Source organism: Sturnira hondurensis, unplaced genomic scaffold, assembly GCF_014824575.4.
Source record: "Sturnira hondurensis isolate 20B ecotype Veracruz unplaced genomic scaffold, ASM1482457v3 Scaffold0014302, whole genome shotgun sequence".
Lineage (NCBI taxonomy): Eukaryota > Metazoa > Chordata > Mammalia > Chiroptera > Phyllostomidae > Sturnira > Sturnira hondurensis.
In genome coordinates this window covers 9,773,574-9,793,708 of record NW_028086933.1, presented here as the reverse complement: position 1 = coordinate 9,793,708, position 20,135 = coordinate 9,773,574, and positions in this window count along the sequence as shown.

The following is a 20,135-nucleotide window of genomic DNA, read 5'->3' as shown; positions in this document are numbered from 1 at the left end:
CCATTCTCAGTCCTGTTTTATAAATGATGCTTATTCATCATTTTGCAAGGATGTGGTTTTTGCAATTAGTTTACCTAACACTACAATTTCGAATATAAATCATGTACAAACACACAAAAGCAAGACCAAATGACATTATCAGTGGTTGCAAATGTGAGTTAAAGAAACGTTAAAAAGTACTCGTAATTAAAAGCCCTTGTGAGCTGTGTATGATGCGTTACAACTCAGATGGGGCTTTCTGTACACACAGCGCACAATGGCTCTGAGAAACTAGAGTGAACATAAATCACCAAAAAATAAAGAAACTCCAAGTCATGCCTCCCTACACAATATACTTGTAAAAATACATCTTATAGGCAATTTTTATTGGTAGATAGGAATGCTGGCCTAGAGGGTTAAGTGTTATGGAGAGTTTGAGCAAATTGTACTGACATAATTATTTCTTTCATTTCTCACTGTTGATGTGAAAAAATTGTGCTAACAGAAATGTCCTACCGAGTGATCCCTAAAGTATCCACAATCCAATTCTCCTCAGACAATAAAAGAGTAATCTGTAAATGTTTGATACGACATTTCTGGGAACTTCACAGTTTTTTAGAAGATTGGAAGATTTGAACATTGTGACTTATTTTTTGTTTCTCTTTTTTTTTCAGTTTTACTGAGATATGAATGACAAACACAATGAAATATACATGTGTGATGCTTTGGTATATGTCTATAATATGCCATACATACAATATATTTTGTTTGATATTTCTCTGATGTTTAATGTTGCTGACAACATTTTCATGTACCTGTTGACCATTTTCTAGTTTTCTTTTGAAAATGTTCATTCAAGTCTTTGGCTCAATATTTTATTGAATTAGTACTATTATTGTTGTTATTGTTATTATTATTTTGCTATTTAATTATAGGTGTTCATTTCATGTTTGAATATTGACCCATTATCAGATATATGGGTTGCAAATATTTTCTCCCTGTTCATAGGTATCCTTTTTATGTTGCTGTTGGTTTCCTTTTTTATGAGAAAGTGTTTTGGTTTAATGTAGTCCCACTTATTTATTTTTGCTTTTGTTCTGTTGCTTTTTTTTGGATGTCAAATCCAAAAGATAACTGCCAAGACCAATGTCAAGGAGTTTTTTTTTAAATTTTTTCCTAAGAGTTTTATGGGTTCAATTCCCATGTTAAAGTCTTTTATTTGTTCGTTTGTTGTAGTTTTTCACAATACTTTTATATTTTAACTTTAAAATAAATTTATTGGGATGACGTTGGTTAATCACATTACATTCATTTCAGATGTATGATATTATATGATATCTGTATACTTTACTGTGTGCTCACCACCTGAAGTCTAGTCTCCTTTATTTTTTTTATTGCTATGCAATTACAGTTGTCCCTATTTCCCCCCTTTACTCTCCCCATCTAGCCATCCCCACCTCCCACATTCAATCTTCCCCCACACCATTGTCTTTCTCCATGGGTCCTTTATACAAGTTCCTTGATGACCCATTCCTTGATGTCCCATTATTCCTGTTCCCTCTTCCCTCTGGTCACTGTCAGTTTGTTCTTTATTTTCATGTCTCTGGTTGTATTTTGCTTGTTCATTTGTTTTGTTCATTAGGTTCCACTTATAGGTAAGATCATATGGTATTTGTCTTTCACCGCCTGGCTTATTTCACTTAGCATAATGCTCTCCAGTTCCATCTACGCTGTTGTGAAGGGTTGGAATTCCTTCTTCCTTTCTGCTGCATAGTATTCCATTGTGTAAATGTACTAGTTTTTTGATTCACTCATTTACTGATGAGTACTAAATGAGTCAATGCTGTTTCCAGCACTTGGCTCATGTTAGTCTTTAATTCATTTCGAATTAATTTTTGTACATGGTATAAAGTAGGGGTTAGTTTCAATCTTTGCATGTGCATATCCAGATTTTCCAACATCATTTATTGAATAGACTGTCCTTTCTTGTTGTTTAATCTTGGGTCCCTTTATCAAAAATTAATTGAATATATGCATATCTGTGCTTTCCATTTTTTTCTGTGGGTCTATGTGTTCATTTTTATGACAGCACCATACTATTTTGAGTATTATACCTTTGTAATACAGTTTGGAATCAGTTAGTATGATGTGTTCAGCTCTGTTTAGATGAATAAGCTTTCTCAAGATTATTTTGGTTATGAAGTTTTTTTATGATTTCATAACAATGGTCAATTTTCCATTTCTGTGAAAATGCTATCAAAATTTTGATAGGAATTGTATTAAATGTATATTCTACAATATTAAATTTTCTAATTCATGAACACAGTATTTTGATTAGTATCTTCATTAATTTCTTTTAGCAATGTTTTATACTTTATATGTGTACAGAGATTTCTACTCTTTGATTATAATATTCAGTATTTTATTGTTTTTGAGGTGATTGTAAATTGTTTTAAAAATATTTTCCCAATTTCATTGCTAGTGTTCAGAATCACAGCTGATTTTTATATACTACAAGTTTACTGATTTGTTTATTACTGTATTTTGCCATGTATAATGCACACTTTTTTGCCCAAGTTTTTGAGGGAAATATAAAGTGCACATTATACTTGGGTGGTGCCTAAAATATTTGTTCCTGTGTTTTGTAATCATTTGTTATATAAAACTTCTGGTACCATAATATGTTAATAAACAAATGCTAAAATTCCTTTATAATACACAAAACAAGTATCTAAATATAAATAAATATATAATTGAATTAAAAAATTAAAATTAAAGATTTTTTTCTTGAAAGTTTGGGAGAAAAAACATGGGTACACATTATACATGGGAAAATATGGCAGAATTAATAGGTTTTTGGTGGAGTCTTAAGGGTTATATCATATCATCTACAGAAAATTTTACTTATTACTTTTTGATTTTGAATGCATTCTATTTATTTTTCTTGCTTAATTACTTTAGCTAGAATTCCCATTATTATGTTGAATAAAAGTGATGAGTGTGATAATTCTTGTCTTGTTCCTGATCTTAAGAAATGCTTTCAGCTTTTCACTATTGAGTAAGATTTTAGCCGAGTTTGTGGCCTATCTTATATTGAGGTATGTTCCATCTGTATTTGACTTTTGAGATTTTTTATCATTAAAAAATGTTAAAATTTGTCAATTTTTCTACATTTATTTTGTTGATCATATGAATTTTGTTCTTAATTTTGTTAATGTGGTGTATCACACTGATTGATTTGTAGATGTTAAACCATCCTTGTATCCCAGGAATATATCTCACTTTATCATGTTTCATCCTTTTCATGTACTGTTAAATATAGGGAATTGGTCCGATTGGCAATGGCAAATGTAGCTCAGCCCCTGATTCAGAAAACCAACAGGTGCAAAGCAGCACACAGGAGCCAGGCCCACAGATCGGCTTTCCAATGGGGAACCAGGCCAGCATTATATCTAGGCTGCTTTGAGGTTGCTTTCGCTAAAACTCCCTTACCCTGAAATAAGGCAGACAATGTTTAATACATACCTTTGAAGTAACTTCCTAAAGTCTGTGTTAAACTTCCAAAGGACAGAGCATAACCAGTTCAACCACTTCTTCCCTTGCATTTGCAACATCCTTTTCTTTGTTATCCATAAGAAGTAATCAGCAACATCCTTTTCTTTGTTATCTGTAAAAAGTAATCACTTAAAGCAAGCCTGTGCATAATAAATGAGGACCTTTCTTGATGTAATGCTCCCAGGAGCAAGGGTTGGGGTGCTTTCTCACTCAGAGAGTGGCCATGACATCCCTTTTCTCCATAGGACTTCTGAAGTCTATGTAAATTTGTTTGTCGCAGCCACAACACATGGACCCTACTGGTCAAGAGTCTGTATCAGTTGAATTCAGTTTGTTAATATTTTTAGAGGATGTTTGCATTTATGCTCATTGAGGGTATTGACCCATTGTTTTATTTTATAGTATTATCCTTGTCTGGCCTTGGTATCAGGTAATGCGAGCTATGGGGGACCCTGTCCTGCAGTGTCTCGGATGAAATGAGGCTACCAATCCAAGATCTGCTTGGGAAGAAAAGGCTGGCTAATCTTTCAAAGGAGAAGAGCCCTGAGTCTGTTCTTCTGAGGCTTTTATTGAGAACCATATAAGCAGGGGTATACAGCATGTCTGCAAAGCTCATCAATCCATGTCTGAAGGCCATATTTACAGAAAACAGATATTATCTATAGATAACCATTGAGGAAACACAGAGATTTGCCTCAGGTCAGGGTCTGTGAGATATGCTGACACCAGAGAGTCTTTAAGGCATGGTTCATGGGATTAAGAGTTCACCCCTTCTGCTTTGGATTTAGATATCTGATTCATGGCAACAGAGCTGAACAAAGCAAAGCAAGCCTCAAGGGCTATAATGCATTCTTTAGACCTGATTTCCCACGGGAACTCTCAGTGCTGGCATCAGGTCACGCCTGCCTCCAGCATTCCCAGCTTTCTGGTCAAGACTTACAGGCCCTTATTCAAGGCCTGTCTTGCATGGGGCTCTAATTCTTTGTGTGATACCATATAAAGCAGTCCCCAACAGCTGGCCTTGTAGAAGGAAAGTAATCCCTCCTCTTCAACTCTTTGGAAGAGTTTGAGAAGGACAGGTATTAATTCTTCAAATATTTGGTTGAGTCATTTGTGAAGTAATTCATTCCTGGTGTTGTCTTTCTAAGGAGGTGTATGATTTTACTATAATCTTCTTATACATTATTGATTTGTATGTTTTCTATTTCTGCATGATTCTGTCTTGGTAGGATGTATGTTTCTAGGTATTTATCATCTTTTTTTAGGTTATTTGTTGTCATATAGTTGTTCAAAATAGTCTCCTATAATCCATAGGATTGTGTAGTATCATTTTTAATGTCTTCTCTTTCACTTTTTATTTCATTTCAGTATTTGGTCTTTTTTATATTCTAGCTACAGTTTTGTCAGTTTTATATTTGTAAAAACCAGCTTTCAGTTTTATTGATATTTTCTATGGTCTTTCTAGTCTCTATTTTATTTATTTCTACTCTGATCTTTGTTCTTTCCTTCCTTTTACTGACATCAGAATTACAATAGTTTGTCCTTTTTTTTTATAATTCAGTGAGGTATAAAGTTAGATTGGTTATTTGAGATCTTTCCTTTTTGTCAATGTAGGCCTTTATTGCTATGAACTTCTTTCTTAGAACTGCTTCTACTTCATCCCATATATTTTGCATTTTGTATTTTCACTTTTCCTTTGCCTCAAGATATTTTGTGATTTCCCTTTTGAGTTCTACTTTAATGTATTGGTTGTTAGAAGCATGTTGTTTAATTTCCACATATTTGTAAATTTTCCAGTTTTCCTCTTGCTATTTGATTTCTAGTTTCAATCCACTGTGATCAGAAAGATATTAGTACAATTTCAATTTTCTTAGTTATTAAGAGACTTGTCTCTTTTTTGATCTAACTTATAATCTGTCCTAAAGATGTTCTATCTGTGCCTGAGAAGAGTGTATACTTTTTTGCTTTTGGTGGAATGTTTTGTATATGACTGCAGGTCCATTTGGATTAGCATGTAACTTTTGTCCAATTTTTCTTTATAAATTCTCTGCCTTGATGATCTTTCCATCTTTGCATGTGAGGTACTGAAATTCCTTAGTATGCTTTACTTCTATTTGTTTCTCCTGTCAAATGTATTCATATTGACATTATATATTTCTGTGCTCTTGGTCACTGTTTCTAGATCTCTCTCAGAGGGCATTGTTCTATGTGCACCTGTATACTCAGTGTGTTAGTGGAAGGACAGGTATTCAGGAGCTTTTCATTTTACCATATTGGTCTGTCTCCATCATGGTTTAAAATAAAATATTACAAAGGGATGCATCTGGGACTACATTTTCAGACATGTGTCCAAAATAGACAGATAGGGCAGTTCTTGTCAAAGTGAAGAATAACAAACCAACATGAATAATTAATTACATTTTCTGGTGTTAAAGATGAAATCAGTCCCAATTGTTCTCTATTTATAACTCCAACTTTATTTATTTATTTATTTTACAAATTCAGATTGACTTTTAAAGGAAAGTTACTATATGGAAGGTGTGAACTGGTCTCAGCTCTGTCTCTACTCAACTGTGTGGTGATAGAGGATTATCTTTAACATTTGTATCTTAGTTTTCTTCTCTATCAGGGAAGAAAAAAAAAGCACTCTGAAATACTCCCCAGCTCTTAAATTCCAGTATTCTCTGACCCAGAATATTGGAGCTGTTCAGTATCAAGGGCAGATATTCCTTGAAGCATGTGATATGTCAATAAAATCAGCTGCTTCAATGCTAATGAGTACAGATACAAGGAGCTACATCTATCTGGAAGTTCAGCAGGCTCTCACCCCCAAAAAGTCCTATCTAAATGCCTGTCTGATTGCATTTCTCACTAGCTTTCCTTATCAGTGCATCAATATCAAGATCAAGCAAAAATACCCCTGATCATAGACACATCAAATTTAATTGCCGGCAACTAAGACGTGGAAGTCTCTAGTGAATGATGGGAAGTGGGATGGACAGACACAATCTGAGGCTGCCCTAGGCTAGAACAATTGGATCCTACTCTCTCCAGTCAGAAAGTTTTCAGTTTTGAAAAAGACTTCATTCTGTTTCTTTATGTCAGTTCTTTTATCTCATTATATTTATCATTTTGGATAGGCCACCCGGTGTCATGAGATGTGTTGAAAGAATATCAAGATCCATAATAAAAGATGTATCTTAGCTCTTGCAAGAAGAGAGGTAGAGTCAACAGACACTCAACAAGGTAGGAAAATGTGAAATAAAGATACAAGAAGTCCAGGTGGAGAGAGTACAGACGCTGGTTGTTAAACCACAGACTGAGTTGCACATATGCAGGTATCTCTCTTCACCATTTCTTACCATCACATGAGTATTTTACCAAGATGGTGATTATGATGATGACAATTGACAATAATGATTTGATTTACAAAGAGAAAATCCCTGAAGATGTTTTGTTCCTAAATTTAGAAAACGTGCACAGCAAGATTGTTTGAGGATTATTTGGGGTACTTTTAAGTATCTCTCAGAACCTTCATTGTAAATATACACACATTTGCACATTCATTTATACTTGATAGTTCCTTAGGTCTCTTCTCCCTTGGTAAGTCTGTTACTTCAGTGGATAAACAAAACTCTGAGTTGCAGAGACAATATTTTTTTACAAGAATCCAACCTTGTATTACCCATCAGCAGCCGAGAGTGAATGTCTAAAATTCAGATTGTTATGAAACTGGACAGAAAACCATTATTTTCCTTAGTTATTTATGGTATTCAGGGTTTCTAAAAAAAGCCTGATAATTAATTGCATAATTTAATATCACATAATGAAAACAATCTGAACTGATTCCCACCTGAGGCAGTTTGGCTATTGTGTTCAGACAAATTTTGGTGAAAATCTGTACTTCTGCTACTTGGTCTCAATCCTAAGACTATTTTCTTTTGCAATGCTGGAAAGTTCAGCTCATCTCAAAAGTACAGTGATGGACAATGCACTTTAATTCATAAGGGTTTCAAATAAAGCATATAACTCCCTTATTTTTGTTATATTTAAAATAAATAACTTTCAATCTAGGAAAGTTTTAATTAATTTGTTTAAAGGGTATTATAATAGAGACTGAACCATGTATCTTCTATACATATCAATTATTTCTCACTGCAAGAACCTGTGGTTCTTTCTAGGTTGAGTAATGACTTCCTCCGATTGAAGAAATTTTCTTGGCAAATATGCGAGACAGTTCTAAGCTGCCAAGATGATGATACTTCTGAAAGCATTTGTCAGTAAAGATGACCCAACTTCCTCACTCATGAGAGGAGAAAACTGTATATACCATTTCCCTGTGGTCCCAAGAGAGTCTGAGAATTGGTCACCTATGGAAATAGCATGCTCACTGGCATACCTGTACTTGATTCCTTTTTTTTTCCTTATCCAAACCACCTAATCCCTCAGCGTGCTTCTTAGAATCATCTCCAAAATAAACAAATTGCACTCAAATTTATATCTCAGGTTCTTTTTTAGTGAAATGTAATCAAAACCAGTTGGTGCCACGCGTGGTCCTGGATACCAGATTTTTAGAATGGGGTTATGGGATCTCCAAACAAGACATTGACAGGGCTAGCCCTGCTAATGGTAAGTTGCATGGTATTAACCCATGCTGTGCCGCAGCAATTCAGTTCTGAGACTCATCTCTAATGGAGTAGGATGAGGTATGGGAGAAGGGGCTGCCTTAGCTCTTACAATATCTCTAGAGCTTACAAGATTTTAAGCCACCTGAATGGTGTGGCTCAGTGGATTGAGTGCTGGCCTGGGAATCAAATGGTCACTGGTTGGATTACCAGTCAGGGCACATGCCTGGGTTGTGAGCCAGGTCCCCAGTAGGGGACATACCAGAGGTAACTACACATTGATGTCTCTCTCCCTCTCTTTCTCCCTCCCGTCCCTGCTCTCTAAAAATAAATAAATAAATGAAATCTTTAGGGAAAAAAGTGAGTTTTTTTAAAATAGATTTTCAAGCCCAAGGTAACTGTAAGCCAGAGAAGCCCTACAATTTAATAATTACAATAATAATAATAATTACAACAACAACAGACTCGGGCTAGCCTTTTAATTTAGTGTGCATTTGCAAGACAGAAGTTCTCCTTAGTAGCATTTAAAAATATCTTCACTTCCTATTCTTACACCTGAAGAGCAGAATGTGTTGACAATCAAGATTAAGATTTTATTGCTAGAGTGATGAGTTTTACACGGAGGATGAACTCACAACCCCAAGCAGTAGCCCAGGCTGAAGTCAGGACTCTGACAGAGGAGTGTTAAGATCTTGAGATTTGGCAAGAAATATCTGAGTGGATGCCTTTCAAACCCCCACACTTTCCATGACAAGATCCACTGATTCTTGCATTTATTTCTTTATGAAGAAAATGTTTTTCTTCATAGAATGTTAAAAGGGCTACTTTAAGATGCAGCTGAGATGTCAGCTTGCAAAAGACACGTGTGGGGTTGGAGTTAAAGGTTTTGTATCTTTGATGCTAAAATATGTGAGTTAGGAAATCAGAGTGTGGATGCAAAAGAAGGTTTATCTCACTGTCCTTCTCAGTGGCCAAATGAATATACTTCCCATCCCTACACAATGACAGCTTATGGAATTAGAAGTCCTGTTGCACAGGTATAGTGGCAGGAGGATAATCCTAGAAGAGACATGAACTTCACTAAATATAATCCCTCCTTATCCACAGTGGCTATTCCAAGATCCCAGTGGATGCCTGGAACCCTAGATAGTGCCAAAACCCATATATATATATATGAACACACACTCATAGATATAGATATAGACATAATGCCTTTCCCCATACACACATACCTATGATAAAGTCTAATTTATAAATTAAGTACAATAAGAGATTAACAACAATAATAAAATAGAACAATTATAAAAATATCCTGTGGTGAAAGTTATGTGAATGTGTTCCTTCTCTGTCTCTGGTAGCCTACCTAATAACCAAGAATGCTAATAATGATGAGGGTGGGTGGCATGTACAGTGAGGGTATACTGGATAAAGGAATAATTCATATCCTGGGTGTGAATTGTTTATTTCTGAATTTTTTAATACTTTTGTACCAGGTTGACAGTGGGCAACTGAAACCATGGAAGCAAAACCACAGGTCAGAGGGACTACTGTGCAATTCTGTAAAAACCACTGAGTCATTTAGGGCCCCTCTTGCCAAAAGACTTGTAAGTGACTAAGAAGTAAAATACTATGCTGCCAAAAATAATTAATCCTTAGAATTAGGAGATGGGATTGTTATATAGTAAGGACAGAGATTTATATATATAAATATATATGCGCATATGTATGTACATGTATACATATATATTTATATGCATATATATGCATATATTTATATATTCATATTTAAATATAAATATATGTATACATGTATATCTTTATCTATCTATATATATATGTAAAATCTTAAGTTTAGGAGATTCACTGGGGCATATCTTGGTGCATCCATGGTTAATGATGACCTTAAATGAGAAATTATAGAACTTATTTACAAAAAATAGCATAGGAACCAGATATTCATGTACTTCAGGGTTAAATATCTTGATTACTTTGCTGAGCAAGCAACCTGGATTATCAGATGTGTTAATAAAAGTTAGGAAAACCTTAAATCTGGGATATAAAAGGGAAACATTGATTATTATTTATAGATTCTAAGCTACTTGCAGTTGGGGGAAATTTAGTGAAAATGGGATCTCTGTATTATTTCTTAAAACTACATGTGACTTTATAATCATTATTTCAAGACAGTATTTTAAAGCAATCAGGAAAAACTTTGCAGTGTTCAGTAAATTTTATTCCATAAACTCTTTTAGAAATATCTATGTAAAATTTTGACTGGCTATGATCTTGCAAAAGCAACGATAAGACATGAAAAACATAACTAAAATACAGGTGAATTTGAGGAATGCAAATTGTAGACTGTAGAATAAACTCCTGGTATCCTACTCACACACTATTTTTTATTATTTATGCTTATAGTTTTTTGTGCTTCTTCTCCTTTCCCCCATCTCCACCCAGCCTCAATCTCTGTCCTCCCTAAGTCATGGGATATGCATAAATGTTACTTGGTTAATTCCTTTACCATCTTTCATCCAGTTCCACCCTCTCCCTGGGAGGCAGCTGCCAGTCTGTTCTATGTATCTATGCTTCTGTTTATATTTTGTTCATTAGTTTATTGTGTTTATTAGATCCCACATATAAATGATATTATGTGGTATTTGTCTCTCACTGACTGCTTATTTCACTTAGCATAATATTCTCCAGGCCCATCCATACTGTCACAAAAAATGTAAGAATTTCTTATTTTTCACTGCTGCATAGTATTCCTTTTTGTAAATGTACCACAGGTTTTTTATCCACTCATCTACTTATGGGCATTTAGACTGTTTTTAAATCGTGGCTATTGCATATAGTGCTGCTGTGAACATAGGGGTGCATATATGTTTTTGTTTTGGTGCTTTGGGATCATTAGGAGATACTCCCAGAAGTGGAATCACTGGAGTCTAAAGGCAGCTCCATTTTTAGTTTTCCGAGGAAATCCCATACTGTTTTCCACAGAGGCTGCACCTGTCCGCATTCCCACCAACAGTGCACTACGGTTCCCTTTTCTCCACATCTCTCCAACACTTGTTTGTAGCATCAGGTTATCTTGAGCTGAGCCCTGATAGCTTGCTCTGGCTGGAAGAATGTATTGTGCCCGTGGACAAGGAAGACTGTACGTAGTAGGAAACACATACTTCTGGGAAAAATCTCAAAGCATAACAACTAAAAACTTCCTCATATTTATCCCAGCTTTCCTGACACTGGGGAAATATATTTCATGTGTGCCCCAGTTACCTACAATAGCAACATGCTCATTAAACACTACATGTTGGCTTCTTTCCTCTTCCTCATCTATTTCACACTGAAATAAAAAGCTTCTTATAGCCACCTCCCAAAGAAACTACCTGTGCTCAAATCCTAGTCTAAGGGATATCTTCAAAGGGATTTCAACCAAAAACAATGTTATGAAATTATTTGAAGTAATTTATTTTTGCCTTTAGTATTTTCGAGAATATTTGAAGTCAGAAAGCATTTTGTACTATAAAGCACATAGGAAACAAAATTAAGCAAACAACACTATGCCTTAATTACTCCTGTTTCCAAGCAGGCATACAGGAGCTGAAAGTATTTGTCTTCTCTAGTAAACCTCCCAGCTTTGGTGGGACTCCTCCGCAGACTCTGAAACCTGAAAGTAGCCACAACCCTCTGATATGAAGTCCAGATGAGCCATTCTTTATACTGACTCCCCTAAATCCTTGGGTATCAAGACTGTGATCTCTATGTATTTCTCTTCGGAAACCCACAGGCTGCGGAGTAATTGTTTTCCCTTTGGCAAACTCTCTCCCAGAAACTAACATGATTCCAAAATTATCTCCACTGTTGCTAGAGGGAATAGGTCTTAATCACTTTTGCTAGTATCCTTAAATTTTCTTCCCCTCTTTTTTCATTCTTTGAGTCTAAGCCAGAAAGTTATCATTGTTCCTCCAAGAGATTCTTACCCAAGTCAGTCCTGCAACCTTAAGTCTCTACCTCCATCACCATGAAGTGGTTTTGTTTCAAATAGCATTTTATTAAATCCATAGAATTTTAGAGTTAGAGAGACAACTGGTTTCCCTAATATGTGGATGAAATGGTGCAGTTTTGACTATCTAGTTTTTAAATGAAGAGACTAAAGCTCACATAATTTCAAAAACTTTCCTAAGGTAGCATAATACGTTAACGGCAGGGCTAAGCCCTACACCAAATCAGTGTTTTATGATGTTCCACAAACAACTGAAACAGAAACATGAAAATGAAGGAATGGAGGACATAGCAAAATTATGCAAAAATACAGTATGTCATTTACTCTAAGACAATCAAGAAAGAGGACAGCTGTCAATCTAAATGAGATATTTCTAATTGCATTGATTATAATACTCATACTGATTTTAACTATATTAAAGGTAAAGGGAAGGATCTTAGAATAATGAAATACTGTAATGGTGATAAAATAACCATTTATAGAATGTTGTATTCAAATAACATACATGTATTCTTTAATCACAACTCTTCTTAATCTGTTCTTTTACAAAATTAATTACTTATCCATAATAGTAACCAATACTAACCTTCATTGGAAATTTTCTTCACTCTTTAAAAGAATCCAGAAACATTCTATCTGCTATTTTGCTATAGAAAAAAAATAAGCCACCTGTTCACATATTTTATTTTACATGATTTATTTTATATGATTCTCATCTGGAGTATTTATTAAAACACAGATTCATGGCCTTCATTCAAGCGGTTCTTATTTACTAAATAGTAAATAAGAAATCCTTGTGGTTGTAACTCAGAATATATTTTCTAAGAAGCCCCTGGAGCTGCTTCTGGGCTTCAGACTATGCTGTAATTAGGACTGGCTTAAATTGTTCTTTTTTTACACACTTTTTAATATTAGCATTTGAGAATTAAGAAATCATATTGCATGAGTGAGTTGTCTAATTTGCATATCCCCTAATTTACATAGAGTTTAGGGACATATCAATCTGTGAGTTCTCCTGTCACAGAAGTAATAAAAGCTGTGCTATGACCAGTGGTTATTGTGGAGAGTGGTAGCCTGAGGGGACTGAGATGTAAGACTGATAAATAGGGCAACCGAGTTTGAGCCTCAGAGGTACAGAAGCAGGATCGTGGACAGAAACAACTCTGATAACAAGGTTCTGAAACTTAAAGCAGAAAAACAATGCAGAGAGGAAGGATGTTATTGTACTTTGGCCACATTTTGATCCATAACTCCAAATACTTATTTATAATGTTTTTGTTGATTCTTTTATTTATTCAGGAAGACTCACTAAATGACTATAGTGTACCAATACTGTGAAAGGGCAGCTGGTAACTTTGTTCCTGTCTTATTTTCCAACTGAGATGCGCAAAGAGGATTAGACAGTTGCAAACTGGCTCTTCACCGTAACTAGAGATACTAAGGTTGTGAAAGGGGAATTTCCTACCCCAGGCTACAGAAAACCTGAAGAACACAGAACCCCTGCTTCACAAGGGAAGGTATTAGCACACCTTCTATGCCTTTTCACCTTCCCCCCAACAGCTGCTTGTGCCTCTCCGCACACATACAAACATACCTCCCAAGGCCACAAGAAATGATTTGCCGTTATTATATTAGATAATGCCATTATCTTTAAAAATGTGAGTTGTAAAGTGCCAAAAAGCTGAATAGGTTGAAATAACTTGGTTATGTCCCCAGAGCTGTCCATGCAATGTGGCTTTTTCTTTTCTTTTCTTTTTAGGATTTTATTTATTTATATTTAGAGGGGAAGGGAAGGGAAGGAGAGAAATATCAATGTATGGTTGCCTCGTGTGAGTCCCCTGCTGGGAACCGGCCTGCAACCCAGGCATGTGCCCTGACTCGATCGTGTGGTTTGCAGGCCCGCGCTCAATCCACTGAGCTACGCCAGGGCTGGCTTTTTCTATTTATAATATCTTAGGCAGTTGCCAACTGGTCTAATATTTATAAGTTACTTGATATGTCCCCTAGAGCAAGGGACATAAAGGAAAGAATAAACAAATGGGATCTCATCAAAATGAAAAGCTTCTGCATGGCTAAGGAAAACAGTATCAAGATAAAAAGAGAAGCAACTGTTTGGGAAAACATATTTGCCAATGATACCTCAGACAAAGGTTTAATCTCCAAAATATACAAAGAACTCACTCGACTCCACCCAAAGAAGACGAGGAACCCAGTTAAAAAATGGGCAAAGAACTTGAACAGTCACTTCACCAAGGAGGACATACAGAGGATCCAGAGACACACGAAAAGATGCTCGATATCACTAGCTATCAGAGAGATGCAAATTAAAACCACAGTGAGATACCACTTAACACCAGTCAGAATGGCTATCATAAACAAAGAAACAAACAACAAGTGCTGGAGAGGTTGTGGGGAAAAGGGGACCCTAGTTTACTGTTGGTGGGATTGCAGACTGGTACAACCACTATGGAAAACAGTATGGAACTTTCTCAGAAAACTGAAAATGAACGTGCCTTTTGACCCAGCAATTCCACTCTTAGGAGTATATCTCAAGAACCCTGAAACACCAATCCAAAAGAACCTATGCACCCCGATGTTCATAGCAGCACAACTTATGATAGCCAAGAGTTGGAAGCAACCTAGATGCACATCAGTAAATGACTGGATCAAAAAGCTATGGTACATTTACACAATGGAATTCTATGCTGCAGAAAGGAAGAAGGAGCTCCTACCCTTTGCAACATCATGGATAGAACTGGAGAGCATTATGTTGAGCAAAATAAGCCAGGAGGTGAAAGACAAATACCATATGATCTCACCTTTAACAGGAATCTAAGCAACAAAACAAACAAGCAAGCAAAATATGACCAATGACACTCATATGGAACAGGCTGACAGGGTCCAGAGAGGAGAGGGGAGAGAATCATAGGTGAAAAGGGGAGGGACTCACATGAATAAGTATAAAGGACATATGGACAATAATTAAGGTGGGGGGCGGAAATGGGATGGAGGTGGGGAGCACTGGGGGAGCCAGGGCAGGGAATATAAAACAGAAAACTGTACTTGAATAAGAATTAAATTTAAAAAATAAGTTACTTATATTGGGTGAGTGAATAAGAGACTCAGTGATAGACCTGTAAGTTCAACAGCTTTGGAGTTAGGAATAAGACAGAAAGGAACTGAAGGGCTAAAGGGAGGGCAGAGGGGGCAAGGAGAGAGGGAAGGCAGGTGGGTGAGCAGACAGAAGGAAGGGAGGACTAAAACACCTGGACCGAATCCTAGTTAGGCTGTATGTTCTGCGTTAGTTATTGAGAAATTATTTGAGCTGCCACAGCTTTGCTTTCTACTTTTTAAACATATCTGGTTTCAAGTCATAAGGCTGCATTTCAACGAATGGGCAAGGTCAATTATTTCAAGATTTTGTGATTTCATACAAATATGAAATAACAGAGCAAAATATTTGGCATGTATTAAATATTTAATAGCAGTAGTATTTCTAATTATTTGTTTGATATAACATTTGACCATTCCATGCCTTTTATCATTTCTTTTTATGGAATGAATTTATTACTTGAATATAACATGGATCATTTTAGAATTCATTTTCAGGACCTCTACATTTTATCAAATAAATTAAGTCTATATTTAGCAATTGCCTGGATTGCTATTGATAAGATAAATTCTATCATCATTTGTACATTTCTTTACTATTATTTATTTTTTGTCTTTTCTGCCCTCTGTTGTTGTTTTTTTTTTTTTTCAGAAACAAAGAACTTTATTACTCACAGCACAGCAGGTAGCAAAAGCATCATGTTTGGGTTGGGTCCCTTTGTTCCCAAAGTAGTACCATAGGGTCAATGTGGAGGAGTTACACCCTTTAGTGGGTTTTTGTTGCATCTGAGGAATACTGACCATGGGGAGTCCACACCTATAACAGGCAGTAAGTGAGCTTGCTCTTTCTTTTAGAGAAAGATATCACTTAACTCTTCAAGGTTACTTGCTGTACACACAATCCTGAGAAATAGCTAGGCAAAAAGTGGTCAGGGCCTTCCATTCTTGGCTAGCCCAGCAAAAATGCTGGGGGGTGCTCAGGAATATGGCAGTTTGAGTCTCCCCATAACTGCCCTACATATTTTTATCTGAACTCCAATATGGACATGAGTATGCCACTCCATCTGCCATTTTGAATAATCTAATCAACAAAGGCTGGGACTAAATATATTCAACTTATCTCATATAGAATTTAAGGTAACTTAATTATTAATAGAAGTTCAATCAGCAACCTGCAGTATCTGCTTCAAATGTGCCTGCCAAGATCCCAGAATCAGTGACCTATGAATAAGTTCTAAGGGGACTAGTAGGTCTTATTTCAAGATATTTAGGATATAGTGTAATGCAGGGGTGTCAAACTCATTTTCACCGGGGGCCACTTCAGCCCCATGGTTGCCTTCCAAGGGCGAAATGTAATTCTAGGACTGTAACTACTCCTTAACTAGGGGCAAGGAGCCCCACACCACCACCCTTAGAAACAAGGTGCCAGGCAGAAAAATCAAGGCAGAGGGCCTTGTGTTTGGCATCTATGGTCTAAGGCCATTACAACCTACACAAGTGAATTTTAGACCTATCCACTAACCTTTGATATTATTGCTAATAAATTATTGATCTTGACACCTCTTTCAAAAATTGTTTGACCCTATACATGAGGGTTTATTTATAGCCTTTATATTCCGTTCAGTTGATCCAATTGTGTGTCTTCATGGCAGTGCCACGCTGCTTTGAATCAGGGGCCTTGGAGTAAGCTTTGAGATCAGGAAGTGTGATTTCTCCAGCTTCATTCTTCTTTTTCAAATTTATTTTGGTGTTTCAGGTTCTGTTGAACCTCCTATGAGATACCATATGAATTATAGGATGAACTTTTCTATTTTTGCAAAAAGTATCATGGAAATTTTGATATAGAATGAATTGAATCTGTAGATCCTTTGGGTAATATTGATGTGTAAACAATATTAAGTCTCCTAGTTCATGGGCATGGGACATCTTTCTACCTAATTATGTCTTCCTTAGTTTCTTTCAGCAATGTTTTGCAGTTTTCATTGTTCAAGTCTTTAACTTCCTTGATTATTTCCTAAGTATTTTGTATTGTTGATGCTATTATAAATAAAATCGTTTTCTTAATTTCCTTTTCAAACTGTTAATCATTAAGGTATAGAAATGCAACTGATTTTTATGTATTGGCTTTGTATTCTACTTTGTTCATTCTATTTATTAGCTTTAATATTTCTTTTGGTGACATTTATAGGGTTTTCTGCATATAATTTCACATTATCTGTGAACAGAAATAATTGTATGACTTCCTTTCCAAATTAAATTATTTTTTTCCTTGTCTATTTTCTCTGGTGAGAATTTGTAGTACAATATTAAATAAAACTGATTTTATTAAACAAATTCAGTTCCTTGTAACTAATGTAGAGGAAAAGTTTTAAGCCTTTCCTATTGAGTATGGCATTCACTATGGGTTTTCACATGTGACTTTTATTATTTTGAGAAAATTTCTTTCTATTCCCCGTTTAATTTTTTTTAATCATGAAAGAGTATTGAATTCTGTCAAATGCTTTCCATCAATTTAAATGATTTTTTGTCTTTCTCTTTTAAATGTAGTGTATTGCATCTATTGATTTTCACACATTGAACCATCCTGGCACTGCAATAATAAATCCCAAAAGGTCTTTATGTGTAACCTTATTAATATGCTTCTGAATTTTGTATGTTGGTGTTTGCTGAGAATTTTTGCATCAATGTTCATAAAGGACATTGATCTGTAGTTTTCTTGTATTGTGTTTGTATGGCTTTGGTTTCAGGGCAATGCTGGTCTCAGATGAATTAGGAAGCATCCTTTGGTTTTCAATTTTAAGAAAAGTTTGAAAAGGATTGGTGTTAATTCTTTTAATGTTTGGGAGCACTGCAGTGAAGCCATCATATCCAGAACTTTTATATGTTGGGAGATTTTGATTACTGACTGAATATCCTGCTAGTTATAGGTCTATACAGGTTTTCTTATTTTTTTCATGACTCACTGTAGACAGATTTTGCATTTCCAGGAATTCATTCACTTCATCTATACCATCCAATATATTGCCATACTGTTGTGTATAAATCTGTCTTATAATACTTAATTAGGTTGTTGATTTGCAATCTTTCCAGTTTTATTAATGTAAGCATTTAGAGCTCCAAACTCCCCATCATCACTGATTTTGCAGTGGCCCATAAGTTTGGCATGCTGTGCTTTCATTTTCATTTGTCTCTAAATATTTTAAAAATCATCTTGTGATTTCTTCCTTGTTCCATTGGTTGCATAAAAGTGGGTCATGAAATATCCACAAATTCATAATTCTTCCACTTTTCCATCTGTTACTATTTTTAATTTCATTCAATTGTGGTTACAAAAAATATTTTGTATGATCCCTATCTTTTAAAAATCTAGTAAGAATTTGTTGCCCGACATATGATCAATCCTGAAGAACATCTTATATGCACTTGACAAGAACATGCATCCTATTGCTGAGTAGGGTTCCATATATGTTTGTTGGATGGAGTTGGCTTACGGTGTCATTCAATTCTCTGTTTTTATTTATCTTCTGTTTGATTGCCCTATCCACTACTGAGAGTGAGTTATTGAAGTCTCCAATATGAATGTAGAACTGTTTCTTTTCCCCTTCAATTTTGGCAATTTTAGCTTCATATATTTCAATGATCTGCTATTAAGTGTGTAAATATTTATAATTGTTGTAACTTTTTGCTATATTGATACCTTTAGTAATTACTAAAGGTAATTACCTTTTGTAATTACATTACACTACTATATAGTGTACTTTGTTTCTAATAACCTTTTGCTTATTTAAAATATTTCTGTCTAATATTAGTATAGCATCTCTGCTATGGTTATTATTTGCATTTTTGCAGTTTTTATTATGTCTTTGGATGTAAATTGAAATTCTTATAGATAGCATATAATTAACTGGATCATATTTTTAAATCCATCCTGTTAATTCTGTGTTTTGATTGGAAAAATTAATTTACATTTAAAGTAGTTACTGATATGAGACTTACTTCTAGTATTTGTTTTCTATTCGCCTTATAGCCTTTTCCATCTCATTCCCCACCTTGCTTCTTTTTTGTTGAGTTGATTTTCCACAGCAAAATATTTTAATTTCTTATCATTCACTTTTGTTTATATTATATAGCTATTTTTGTAGATTATAGTGAATATTATAAAGGTATAACATTTTAATTTGATGTGAAACCAGTTGAACTTCAATAAAATACCAAAAACTCAGCTCCTTTATAACTGTCTTTTCATCTTTCAGTTTTAATATTACAAAATTACATCTCTATTATTGGTTTGTTCCAAACATGAATAATTTTTACATGATTTTAGATTGTATAGAAAAGGAAATATGGAATTACAAAACAAAGGTATGATAATACTAGCTTTTAGACTAATGAATATTTTTAAGGCATTAGTAAATGTAAGTCATGTAAAACACAAAAAGTATAGTTACAAACCATTGTTACAATAATTCTAGCTTTATAATTGTGCATATATCCACTACTTTCTGGGATTCCCAATTTTCTGATAATAAATTTCTTGATAACATTAAGGATCCCTAGTATATAATAAGTTGCCTTCTCCTTGCTTTGTTCAAGATTCTCTATCTTAGTCTTTCAATAGTTCGATTATAATATGCCTCAATGTGAGTGTCCTCGAGTTTATCCTACTTGGACCCATGGAGCTTCTTAGATGTTTATAGTTATGTCTTTTATTAGACTTGGAAAGTTTTCAGCCATTATTTCTTCAAATAATCTCTTTACAATATTTTTGATCTCATCTTCTGAGACCCCCACAATGTGTGTGCTGGTCCAAATGATGATGTTCTACAATTTCTGTAGGCTCTGTTCACTTTTCTCCATTAATT